At 36.1% G+C, this 14,042-nt stretch overlaps 1 protein-coding gene and 1 non-coding gene across 5 annotated transcripts in view; one reads left to right on the forward strand and one right to left on the reverse strand.

The window, feature by feature from the left end:
- Erbb4 (erb-b2 receptor tyrosine kinase 4) overlaps nt 1-14,042 on the reverse strand; it is a 1,194,626-nt gene that overhangs the window by 421,229 nt on the left and 759,355 nt on the right. The window lies entirely within an intron of this gene.
- Nucleotides 11,787-11,912, forward strand: LOC115072563. The gene has a single exon (XR_003851610.1). It is a non-coding gene; the product is annotated as a small nucleolar RNA SNORA40 (small nucleolar RNA).

A 14,042-nucleotide genomic window follows, 5' to 3' on the forward strand; every position in this document is an offset into this window, starting at 1 on the left:
TTTTTAAAAAAAAAAAAAAAAAAAAAAAAAAAAAAAAATAGGGCATCAATATCAAATCTGTGATGTTTTCCCCTGGGAAATTTCATAGTTAATAATCAATACATGTTAAACTTCTTTATGCTTTCAATGAATTTTTGAGTTTGATTGGCCAATTTATAGTTACTCAGTGCTTATATTCATAGAGAAGTAGAAGATGAAAATGTCACGTTTAAAACTGTTTTGAACAGGAACTGCAACACCAGGGCAACATGAGTGACAGTTACTGTGACAAAGGCCAAAGGCCACCTTATATGGAACGTTGATTTAGGCTCCACTGCCTCATTCTCTGAGTTCGTAACTGGAGTTGTCCCACCTAGTCTGTGCACTCCACCTCGTTCCCAAGAGCTTTCATGTTGCTCTCCAGCTGCCTATGACCCTCCACTGAAGCATTTTATAAGTACTGCTAAAAAAATTCTCTACTTCCTAGGTTTATTTCACTCTTATCTTTAAAGGTTAATTCCCTGATTGTCACTCCTCAGCTATTTGCTTTAGAAAGCACTAGGAGCCTTAGCCACCATAGAGTGTGTTAATGTGATGCCTAATATACCTATTTAGCAAATGATTCTTATACATCTCAACTCTTACTGCCTCCACTACGGCATAGTCAGTGTAGTTCCTGCAGTTTGTCTAAATGCTAGACAAGGCAATATGGAAAGCCAGGGTATGAAATCATTTAGGAAAACAATATTTTTTTAGAAACTTTTAAATCATATTACTCAGGGCTTTGTCTACCTCATTTAACATGATTTGCTTAGCAACCAATTTCCTTCCCTTTTAGCACAATTCAATATATACTAGTAGTATATGTTGTAGTTAATTTTTATGTAGTTAATTTTTCTGGAAAAACAGACATCACACTTTAAACTCATCTTCTAAGTAATATTTTTGCAAAAATGACTAAGAGTAATACTTCGCCTAACAGTTTTAATGTTTAGAAGGTGTACTCCTAACTAAAAGAACAATGAAAATTTCACAATCACTATTTGGTGGGTAAAAATATTATCAAATATCGAAGATGGAAAATATAGTGTACACTATTTCTAAGGTACAATTACATTTTTTTGTAATTACAATGTTTTCTCTATATGCATATACAAACATGTGGTGTAGTGTATGTGTAGCATGCATATATGTATGTGACAGTGTAGGGGATGGGTACATATGTGTGAGCTTGCATGTGGAGGTCAGAGAAAGTGCATCAGATTTTTAAAGACATTGTTTATCTTTTTTAGTATTTCCACAGCCTACTGTAGGACACAGTAAAAGTTCTGCACCTCACTTGTCAATGCTAATGCTGTGTACAGAATGATTATGGTTAAATTATGAATAACTGATTCAAGCATTGCTAATTGCAAAGAGATAGCAACATCTTACAAGATACCAAAGTGGACATAAATTCTTCTGTAAGAAAGCTAAGGGACAAGCTATTCTTTGATACCAGTAATGACTGCTTTTTTAATGTGTAAAGTACGTTTTAAAGTGTTAAATTTACTAAATAGATTGCATAAAGTTAAAATGTAGATTTATTATCATCATCCTTATAATATGTAGCTAAGAGTAATGTGTATACACTTGCTTCTAAAGCTTTTATGGAAATACATAATTGAAAACACATACTTAGGCACCCTTTTATTTCCTTAATGGAGCAACTCTGAGAAGGGCTCAATGAAAAAACTAAAAGATGACACGATATAAATTGTGAAATGAATCCATTCTTTCATTATTTTCTTTTTGCCTCTTCTGGCTTCTATAACTTAACAACTTAAATTTTTTGGTTTTGCTGAAGTGCTGTTACAAATTTTTCTATTTAACACATTTTCTAATCTTCACCTGATGATTTTATTATTTAGGGTACTTCTGATTTCAATCAACTGTATTAAATGCCCACTGTGTGCTATGTGCTTTGAAGGGTCCACAGACAATTGGTAGTCCAGATTACATATTCAGGATGTTTAGGTCTAGAGGGCGAGGGAATCTCTAAAATCATCATAAAGAAACTAAAATAAGTAAATGAAGCTTAATTGTCATAGTGAAAGAGGATTCAAAATGTCAAGGTAGATACATAATATATTTGTCATGATATAGCTGTAGCTATGTGTAATAGCTCTACTTAATGCATAGGAAAATATCCTATTTACTTAGAGATCTGTTTAACAGAACGATAAGCATTTCCAAGTCAGATTAATACTGTAGATACAAACTGTCTACATATAACTTGCCTAGAACAAATCTCTCTTTAAAATAACACAGAGATCAGTTCATTGACCTTTTCAGCTGACATAGAAAACTAAGAAAATGCACTAACATATGATCAACATAAACAAATCCTGAACTTTAACATTTCAATATATTTCACAGTATTTTAAAATGAAGGGGTATGATATAGTCAAACAAAAATCATAAATTGTGTAGTATTCTCTCATTCCATTGCTTGTTTGAATCATACAAATTATTGAATACCTAGTGTATTTCAAGTCATGTGCAATGGACTGAAAATATTTCATAAAAACATGCATCACTAGTGCTCTCTTGAATCTTCCATTTCTAACAGATTTGCAAATGCTTTTTTTGAGAAATGAGTTGTAGAATAGAGAAAATAAATGATTTTTCACTATGATTCCTTTGTTGATCTTTCTATGGCCTTTATCATCTATGTATGTATCATTTATTTAGGTATTGTTTATTGCTGACTGCCTACTTGATCTTGTTAAAATTTAAGCTCAACAAGGTCATGGAATACTCTGTTTTATTCCCTGAGTTTTCTCAAGCACCTTAAAAGTTGTCTACCATTAAGTATTTGTTGAAAAAGTAGATGGGCTTTGCTTTGCTTAATATAGTACTATGCAGGAGAGCTGAAAGTTAAATTTTAGTAAACTTATCCAGCATTACTCTTTTAGCTACAAAAAGCCAATATAAAATAAAGTTGATTAATTTTATCACAAAATACAAATAACCATCATGCTGATGCCATGCAAGCTTTTCTTCATTCATCAGAAAGCCTAACCAAATAATGTACATTACTTAAGCCAATAATGATCTTTTAAGGAATAAGTTAAATTTCTTTGCTCAACTATTCTTTTTCAGAAAGATCTATTCTGAATGGCGAGTGTATCCTTTGTTCATGTATTATAAATATATGAAAGGCAGGCATTGACTCAGTTGTATTGCAAATAAACACATGAATGCTAAGAAATATAAAATATAAATGGGGGTATATAACACAAGCTTTATCATGGTAAGAATTTGGAGACATTTACTCATTTTAAGTATTGCTAGGTTTGGGGATAAAAATCCCTGTTCAGCACGGAAGAAGCCAGAGTGGTCTGAATCCCTATTCCCTATTGGCACTTTGTATAATCCCATCAGAGGATGGTGTGATAAGAATAGGAGGTAGGAACTGGCTAGGCAGTTAGGGTACAAAGACCCCAAAGAAATGTAGCCAGTTTCTGGACTAAAAGTCAAAATGCCTTGGGCCTGTTAGCAACACACTCTGTTCCAAAGGACAAAAATGTCAAATGTCAAAAGTATTTGGAAGCTTGTATCTAATCCTTAAAAGATTTTAGGGTTACCTCTTCAGATGAGGAATGTTGGAGGGGAAGAAGTGGGCATAGATTTCATCAAAACACCTTATAGGCATGTATGAAGTTCTCGATAAAGATTTGTAAAAGTTAAGAAAAAAATTTAAAAGTTGCTTTCTACCGATATTGGGTGTGCCCTACACCCTCCTTCAAGATCTCATTCATTAATTCATTCATCACATGCATCGTATCAGTGACATACTATGGATTTGGAGTCATTAATTCTTTGTTTACTTACTACTGGGACAGGATTATTATCCTTTGTAAGAGACAGTAACTTTATCTTTTCTCATTTGCTCTTTTTACATATGTTCCAACTTCCATTAATTATTGTCAGTCAGCATCATGTTTACTTTATGCTCACAGTTAAATAGTTTGACAAAGGGAGAGGAAAGTACTGAAAGCATACACGGCGGTTGTTATTATTGTTGTTGTTATTATTGTTGCTGTTGCCTGTTAGAACCAAGTATCTTTTCAATCAGCTGATACCATTTTTTTTAGAAATTTGCCAAATATCTAAACTGATGAAATTTCACCATCTAGTTGATTTGCTCAACTCTGTTGTAAAGTTTAAAAATATCTTCAATCCATCTGTATACTCAATAAATCTAGGCTTGTTAAAAGTTTTTCTTCTGCACACAATATTTACAAACTTTGAAAACAGTTTATTTTCGTTATGTAGATTAGAGGCCATTTTAAAATAAATCAAAACAAAAACAATAAAAAACCCAACACTTGTACTGGGCATGATGGTGTACAGCAGTAACTTCTGAGGTTGAGGTAGAAGGATTGCAAGTGTAGGTCCATCTGGTTTACACAGAAAGTTACAGGCCAGCGGGACTATGAGACCCTGCCTCAAAAATCAATCAATCAAACAAAAACCACCAAACAAAGCAAAACACATGAACAAATAAAATAAATCTCTTGTAGGCAATCTGCACAGCCTGCATGAGTCCCTTTTCCATCTCCAGCTAGACAGATACAAGACAAATACAAGACAACTCTTTAACAAGAGTTAAAAGACAGTGGCTATGATAAGGTGACACTTTTGTAATTATTTTGGGCCAATGCCTATTCTAAACTGGAGGAAGCAGGAACATAGAAAGCAGTCTGCCCCCCAGAAACATGCTAGGTTTCAAATCTTTTGACACATTGCCTGTAACATGTTCATTTCCGGATATAGTACTGACTTCACTCTTTAGGAACACCAGTGAGTTAGAAACTAAGAAGAACAAAAAAAAATCTTAGGGAATGTGGACAAGTTCAATCAACTTCAGTGTGGCTACGATAGAAAGTTGGTGATTTTCTAACAGTAGTCCGACCAGCCTGTGGCATTGGACAGAGCATCAGTGTAGTGTCAGCCTTTCTTCGACATTTTACGTGAAATAATACTTTCTTAAAAATTTGAAATACACTCCGCAGTTATGAATCTTGTTTTAGAGTATTAACAAACCTGGTCATGTGATTATTGCATTCTTACTAGAAAAAGCTTCACGATTCACGATTCTCAAGAAAAGTAGGGCACTCCCCCCCCCTTTTTTTTTTTTTGGGAACTTCATACATGCTGATTCCTTGGCACTGCTCCCATAATTTTCAGTCTCCCACCAGCTCCTTCTGTGTTCCCTCACTTCCTCTCAATTCCTTGTCCTCTTCTTTGACTATTATTGTTACATATACATACATTGTGTATATTTATAATGCACTAGGTCCATTAAGTGGTGTTCCTGTGTATTGTGTGTCTCTGGGGACATTTGGGATTAGATATCCTCTCAGGGAGCTAGTCCCTGGAGAAAACTGACTCTCCCTTTCCATTGATTCCTTGTAAGTCTTTCATTTGGGATGCGGCCATGTGACATGAATGGGGCATAGCCTTTCTAACTAAGAAGTAATCTCTTCTACTACCATAAAATGTTCCTTGGACCACATGGCAGCCTTCATACTGACTGCCTACTCTCTGGAGATATCAGTGCAATCCATTTTGTGATCTACATTTGGGTCCTAATGTTCTAGGGTCATATATAATCCTTCCCACGTGACTCGAATCACAAGACGATTAATAGGTGGGACAAGAAATCACACTCAACCAAGATAGTTTTTGACCTTTCTTGTTTTCTTATTTCTTAAACAATAGGTTGTTCTTAACAAACAAATTGAGACAGAAAATAGTATGTAAAAAATGACTTCCATAAAGTCATAGCTTTATGAAACATCTCGTTTAGTCTTATCACTTTACATAATGACAAGGAAGCCAGATTCAGCAGTCTCACTGTTCTCTGTCCAGAGTTTATACCTATTTCTTCCATCCCTCCCTTTCCTTCCAGTCCATCCTTACATCCTCCCACCGGCTAGGAATGCTGTTGCTCAAGAGTTGATAGTACTCCTCCCTGTTGAGGCTTCAGCTCAGTGGCACTCAGCAAATCTGTTCTTACCAACTCCTTTCTTTTTTGTGAGAAACACAGAGATGTAGAATCAGATTAATATTAATTGGATTAATGAACAGTCTCACCTTAGAACTGTGCATATTTTCTTCCACTTGCCTTCAGTGATTAACTATTTTAAATAACAAGGTAGTTATCTGTCAATACAGATCATACAAAAATGGTAAGATTTTGGTAGAACCTAAAGATAAAACTTACCAGTCTAGTCCCCTGTTTTCTTAATTTGATTTATATGGTTATTTCTTTGCTTTTACTTATGTGTAGTTTCATTATACTTATTTTTATCTACAAAATAATACATATATATTCATATAAATGTGCTTAAATTTTAAGTTTAGTTTTCAAATATTTTGTAGGCTATATACATGCTTTTAAATATAAGGCACTTATTTAATATTGGTTTGTTGGGTGGATCCTCACTGACATATATTACTCTAGTTTACACATTTTAGTTACTCCTCAGTCTTCCATTGTGTGGTTTATTCATCTATTAGTGACTTGCTATGTCATCACACTATCTTGTTTTCTTTCTACAAAATACCAACAGCTGATTTTTTTTGTTGCTAATAATTTATTTTCTGTCACTATTAGAACCTTTTAACTTTAAGACAGGGACTCATGTAGCCTAGGCTGGTATGAAACTTATTAGGTAGCTGAGGATAACTTTGAACTTCTGGTTTTCCTGCTTCCATTTGTTAAGTGCTTGGATTACAGAGATGCACTATAATGCCCAGTTTTATGTTCTGCTGGGTACTGAACCTAAGACATTGTACTTGTTAGCTACATACTCTACCAAATCAGTTATATTCCCAGCGCCCAGAACATCTTTTTAAGGACAAGGCTGTTGCATATCTTATCTACCACAATATCTCAAGATATTCATTTGAAATATTATATAAATAAGTAAATGAATTCTTCATTCCAGATAAACCAAAGTCCTGTAGCATCTCTAATATGCAGGCTTGTTCCTTATTGCTAGCTCCCTGCTCTTCCACTTATTAGCTCTGATTTTTTTACATGCTTTTACATGCTTTCTTTTTTTTTTAAAGCCATTAGCTCTGATTTTTAAGTACCCTAATATACTCAAGCGTCTATTTTCCTGCTGATATACTTACTCTTTTACAACAGAGAAAATATCATTATAATGAAATTACTTTTATGAAAATTTTAAGTGAGAAAATATATATGCAATACATGCTACACACTAAACACTCCATAAACAATAAGAAATATTAATATTATTATATTAACTACGTTTCATTGCAATGAATATAACCTTCAACCAGATGGGTAACTATTTCATTCATGGTGGCTCACTTCCGCTTTCAGTTCTTCAGGAAAACTCAAAGAATGTTCCTTCATTTTTGCCTGTACAGAGCCATAGCTAACACTAGCATATTGTGACCCATGTGTTTACTCATTTTCTCCCTATCTCACAATATGCAACAAACAGGGCTACGAACTCATCCTTTAGAAAAATGCCCCACTTCATGAATGAATGACTAATGATAATTATTTTGCCTCTAGGCTCACCACACGACCTTCCAATGACTAACCCAATTGCCCATCACTGTAAATCACTGTGGATATGATAAATTTTCCTGTTCAGTGTGTTACAAACTCTATTTATAAGTGAGAAATTCATCAAGGTACCAGATTTCAGGTTTCTTCTCTTGTTGTCCAATTAATGAGCAGATTTCTCCATTCTTTATCTTGATCCCATTATTTACAACACTTCTACTTTACATTTTTGAATTAGAGATACACTTTTCAATCTTTTTTTCCATGATTTTGACCCTATTATTAACAATATTTTTTCAATTAATTATATACTTGATTCTACAAGTTAATCTGAATCAACACTGAACACTTGAAAAGTCATGAACCGCAACCCTAAATGGAACAGTTTAATATCAACATATGCATTTCATATGTGTGTATATCAAGGCATCAAAGATATTTTAATATTTAAGTATGGCACATGAAAATACAATATAACCTAGTTACATGAAATATTCACAACATGAAGTGAAATGGGATTTTACTTTCTTCATGATCCCTAAATATATTTTTATTCATGTTGTACCATAAATTAATAAGGTAGTGACATAATACGGAGTGTGACCTGAATTTGAGCACTTTTATAAAGCACTAAGGCATAAGACTCTAATACTGATGGATAACTGTTCCATGAAACATAAGTAAAAATAAAATATAATATATTTAAAAAGAAGTTCAATATACATTTATTAAGGAGTTACATAAACAGGATATAGAGGGATAGAGTGAAGTTTACCAAATGCAGTTGGCTAATGAAAAAGTACAATGAAGGGAGTGACCCAAAATAACAAAGATCCTTTAACTGAACCAATTCTACTGTTTCAATTAAAAAAATTAAAAAAAAATTTATGTGTACAGGTGCATTGCCTGCATGCATGTAAGTGCACTCATGTCATGCAATGCCTGTGAAGGTTAGAAGAGGGGATCAGATCCCCTGGAACTAGAGCTATGGATGATTGTCAGCTGTCATATGGGTGCCGGAAACTGAACCTGCAACCTCTGCAAGAGCAGCTCGTGATCTTAACCACTGAGCCATCTCTCCAGACCTCTAATGCTTCAGTATTATTATTATTGTATTATTATTATTTTATTTTATGTGTATGCGTGCATTGCCTGCTTGTCGTGCAATGGCCACAGAGGACAGAAGAGGCTGTCAGATCCCCTCAAACTGGAGTTATGGAAAGTTGTTAGCTTCCATGTGGGTTCTGGGATTTGAACCCAGGTCTTCTGCAAGAACATCCAGTGTTCTTAACTGTTGCACCATCTCTCCAGCCCCAACACTCAGTTTTTAATATTACAAGAAAATTCAATTTTAATTAGCTTTCAAATGTTTCTCAAAATGTTAATAGTTTAGTAGCAAATAGGTACAATACATAGTAAATGACACGATGAAAAGACAAAATATAGTAGGCAGGCCAAGCTATCCCTTTGTCTACTTCAGAGAAGCCCAGGCCAATATTGAAGAAATTGTTTCACCCCAGGAAGGCTCACTGAATGTTTGCTCTCCACTGAGTGTTCTGTATCAATTGGAAAATACTAGGAGTTTTGAGAGCCCTGCTAAGAACTTCAGGACTGGGGATATACCTCAGTGGTAGTGGGCATGTCTGCTATGCACAGTGCCTTGGGTTTGGTCTCTAGAATCTCTCTCTCACACACAGACACAGATACACACACACACACACACACACACATACACACACAACACATGCACACACCCATATAGACACACAGATACACTGATACACACTGACACGGACACAAAAAAGCACACACACATACACACACAGACACATGTACACACAGAAAAATGCACACACAGACACACACACACATATAGACACACAGCCAAACTGACACACACATAGACTCACAATCTTATAGCTAACCTATTTCAAAACCATCAAACAGGCTTTGCTCTGAGGCATAGTCACATATTCCAGTAAGGACTGTTTCTTATTGACTCTACTAATGGAACTATTTTCTAAGATATAATTGGAATTTCAGGCATTTCAGCATAAATATGAAATATGACTTAGTTACTTTAAGTAATAGCAATGTCTTCAGTGTGTTTAGCAAAGGAAATAATCCACTTTTGCTTCCTTTTAACAAGAAACCTGTACTGTACGCTGCAGTCACAGGACAAATGTGGTGTCAAGCCAAGGTGACACATTCATTTTTGTTTTTCCAAAGAACATCTTCAGTTGTCTGTACTTGAAAATGACAAAAGATAAATAAATAACTATTTGAATACAAAGACTCACACTGCCGCTATAGCTTTTTTTGAGTTAGTTTTCGGTAAATATTAACCATTATGTCTCACTCTACTGATAACATCCCCACAGACTTTAAACAAAAGTCACAGATCTGAGAGGAGTGTTGATTATTGTAAGTGATGTATGTGCCTGAGCATTCTATCATGACTGAGTTTGGTATTTATATAATACAAATTAATATGAACTGCTTAGAGCAAAACTCCCTTCCCCAAAACACATTATTAAAACCATAAACATTACTTCTTTCATTTTAAGAAATGTCACAAATAAAATATGATTTTATTTCTATGATAATTTGTCTCATATTCTTTAAATAATGAATTGTAGATAAAAATCATCTTTATCAAATACTGAAATAAACTCTTCTTGAAAGCAAGGCTAACTAAAAAACAGACCTCCAGCATCCTCTCATATAGGAATGGGTTAGACTCTAGTGAGTGCAATTTCAAAATGATACTAGGCATATAAAAATGTGTGAGACTTCTGGTAAGATCCAGGAGAGGGAGAGGTGGGGGGAAGTTGAAGAACCCATACCCTATCTGAACCTGGTGACACTGACATAGCTGCATGCAGCAGTCTGGCTAAAGAATGTTTTTGCGAGCAGTACAGTGACTCAGAATTCTAAAACCCTGGGTTCACATTTCTGTTGGGCAGCCATGAAGTCTTCAGAAACACATCAAATAGTTTTTCCTGCTGATACATATGAAGTAAAGATAAGTCTTAAGATGAAGAAAACAACATAACATCAGATTGATATCAAAACTACCTAGTGTGGTGCTTGACAAATAAACATTAGGTACAAGACTTTGCCCTTACCTCAAGGATGTCAGCCTATCAGTTAGAATGACCAGTATAAAAACAGTCAACAAGCATCATATGGCTTTTCAAATAGGGGGTAACTCTGTCATGTGAAAACAAGGCTGTTCCAAGGGAAGCTACTTAGTGGCTGAAGAGCTCTGTTCCTGGGTTTCCTTCATTTGTCTTTTCTGCCATTCTCGATGTTCAGTCAAAGAGAAGCGCCTTTGACATGCTCCCTTCTCACCAGAGAGGATTTTCCTTCAGAGACTCTCAACAGAATTAAGTTTGCTATTCCTAGTGTTGATCATAAATCAGTCATGTGTTGTAATCAAGGCCTAGCAGGTAGAATTTGTACAGCATCATGTTTAGTCATTAACATAGCATAACCTTTCCTCAAGCCAGGAAGAAAAGTAATGAGTACAGGTTGGTAGCCAATTGAATATACTCACATTGGACTCTAGGAGGATAGTTTTAATTTCTATAGTTTTATGATTAGCACAATTATTTAAGCAGCAGAGTCATTCTTGGCTAATGCAGCTAGCTCACATTTCCACTGTGAATTATTCTACATTGTATGGAGTAGACTGTTGGGTCTCTGGGACCCTCATAATTGTGGCATAACTTATGATGAGGCCTATTGTAACTTTCTGAGCCTGACTAAAGTTTGGGGACCTCTGGCAGGTCACTTCCTCATGGAGGTGACTCAGCAGGGCCCGACCTCAGACTGCCTCTCCCTAATCACAGCTGGCATGGCCAATTCTCAGTGGCTCACAGCCATTGCCCCAGATGACATACACCTTTGCCCTTCCCCTTTCCACACCCCTTTTTGTTTAAACTATATAAGGTAATGCCTGACGCAATAAAATGAGTTCCTGCCTCGACAAGACTCCTGACTCGGTGTGGTTTTTGAGTCGCCGACACTCACCATCCTGCTCAGCCCCTAAGAGAGGAACACAGGCTGGTCCTGGCTTCTCTCTCTGCGCCATACCTGTTAGAGAGCGATCCGACAGTAGACTAAGTTTTAAACTGTCTTACTTGAAAGTAAATCACTTTTTAAAAATGTAAAAAAATGTATACTTAATATTGTGTGTGTGTGTGTGTGTGTGTGTGTGCGCGCTCAACTGATGGAAAAAGGCATGAAAGTCAGGTGCAAAAAAATAAATTCTCTTCTGCAACCCAGAATTCGCTGTTTAATTAGAATCTTGCCACATATAAGAAGGAAAATCACAAGACAGCTCAAAATAATGGTGTTGTGAGAAAAGGTGGCATAGGAAGAAGTCCTGCCCCGGACAGTCTGCCTCTGGGCCTAGGGCACAACGACTCCCAAGAGACTAAATGTGTGTGTAGGACCATGTGAAGAACCCTAGCACACAAGATGAATATTTACTTGACCTTAGATACTTCTATACTGATCTCAAAATTCTGAACTCAGGACTTGGTAAACAAGAAAGAAAATAATTGGGGAGCCAAGATGTCCGCACGGTCAGAGCAACGGCAACAAAGCGACTCACGGCACAAGGGCTTAAAACATGACTTCAGGCTTCTTCATTTTATTAAGAATCTCGATGCTTCTATGTTAATCCCCAATTCTGAACTCAAGACTTAGCAAGTAAGAGGGAAAACAGCTGAGGCGCCAAGATGGCAGAGCCAAATTGACCTGCCTGCCCAAATGCCCTGGTGGCACCCACGGTCCGCAGACTATCATCACCACCCATGGGCTGTCAAGACCTGGCCTCAGTCCTCAACATTAGGAACTTGAGAAGTCTACAATTTTAGAAAATAAACTAGAGGACATTCGTTAAAACTGTCTGTGAAGCTGTGAAACTTCCCAACTGCCACCTAGAGAATCTTGGATGGAAGGTCTGTGAGTTTATTGCTGCCTGCTGTGAGGACCTAGTTTCTGCTTTAAGCCTAGTTTCTGCAGAATCTTGTGGAGAATCAATCTGTTGGAGAATACCTTGGCCCACAGTGGGACCATTGTGCTGAGTGAGGCCCAGAAAAAGCCAAAGTGTAGCCTGCATGCAACGGCTGAAAACAACTAACTTTGATGAGGAAAACCAAGCATTTCAGACCCCTGAGATAAAGAGAAATCCCTGCTTGACATTCCTTGAAATTAAGAGTGAAAATTGCATTCCAAGAAATCTCAATGTATTTTGATCCCAAACCATGTACAAAGTGAAGGGGGTGGGCCCTTACTTTGACACAGTGTAAGAATTATAGATCACTGGCATTATTATAAGGTGTGATTTCTCCAGTACCCGGTTCAGATATGTTATATAAAACAAGAAGTGTTTTTCATGTGCAAATTGAAGACACAGAGTTGGGGTGGGGAGTGAGGGGGTGGTTGGGTGAGGGTGGGGGAGGAGGTTTGAATGTGATCAAAATTCAGTGTATGAAATTCTTGAATCACTAAAATTTGTCTTAAAATTTAAAAAGATATCTTTTCAGAGGAATCTCGATTTAAATGAAAGTAGATCTGACTCTTCAAAATACAATAAGGCATGTGACTGTCCCAAAGTAGTGTGTAGCACCCCTACACACACTCAGAAAACTTGCTATGAAGCTATTGTCATATACCTTTATGGTCCCTTCTGGATTTTCTCTTTTACATGAAATTATCAATGACATCCTACAGCCATTTTTCTACCTCATCAGTTTGCTCCAAGATGTCTTTGATGAACAATACATACTTATGATAAGTCAGAGGGATGCTATAAAGTTAAATGGCCATATAAAACAATAAAATATATAGGTGGAAGTTAAAAGTGAAACAAAAACTCTAACAAAACAAAATTGATTATAAGTTTATCCTGAAGTGCAGTGGGAAGCAGTGTCTGAGAATTCTGGTCCCCTGGAAAGGTGGGTGACCACATCTTCACAAGTGTTCAAACTCACTGCAGGTCTGCTAGTAATAATGCTGTGTTTAACTGTGGCTGCTAAGCACAGATTATAGCAATTTGTTTCTTGAAACAGTATCTGTAGATGTCATGAAAGACTCAGGCTAATGAAAAGATCTGTTGTTTCCTATGGGATCTCAGTTTCAAATTTGTAGTCATAGAGCAGCATTTTTTTCCCTGTTAATATATTTTAAAACCTTCACCAAATTAATGTACGAAAAGACAAATGGACTCAGTGGTAATGTGTAAGCTTTCCAAATCCAACACTTTCAAGAGATTCTATGATCAGTATGGAATCTGCTTAACCTTTTCAAAGAAAGATGCTTAAGTCCATTAAAACTGCAATGGCTACTGGAACACTAAACCATGGGGGATTTTAGTGAATTTTATTGGTAATGCATGCTGTGCTTTGTAAAACATCTCTACCCACCAAGAAAACTCTGGATCTGCAAGAGGTTA

The sequence above is a fragment of the Nannospalax galili genome, unplaced genomic scaffold, assembly GCF_000622305.1.
Source record: "Nannospalax galili isolate Female #2095 unplaced genomic scaffold, S.galili_v1.0 scaffold281, whole genome shotgun sequence".
In the NCBI taxonomy this organism is placed as follows: domain Eukaryota; kingdom Metazoa; phylum Chordata; class Mammalia; order Rodentia; family Spalacidae; genus Nannospalax; species Nannospalax galili.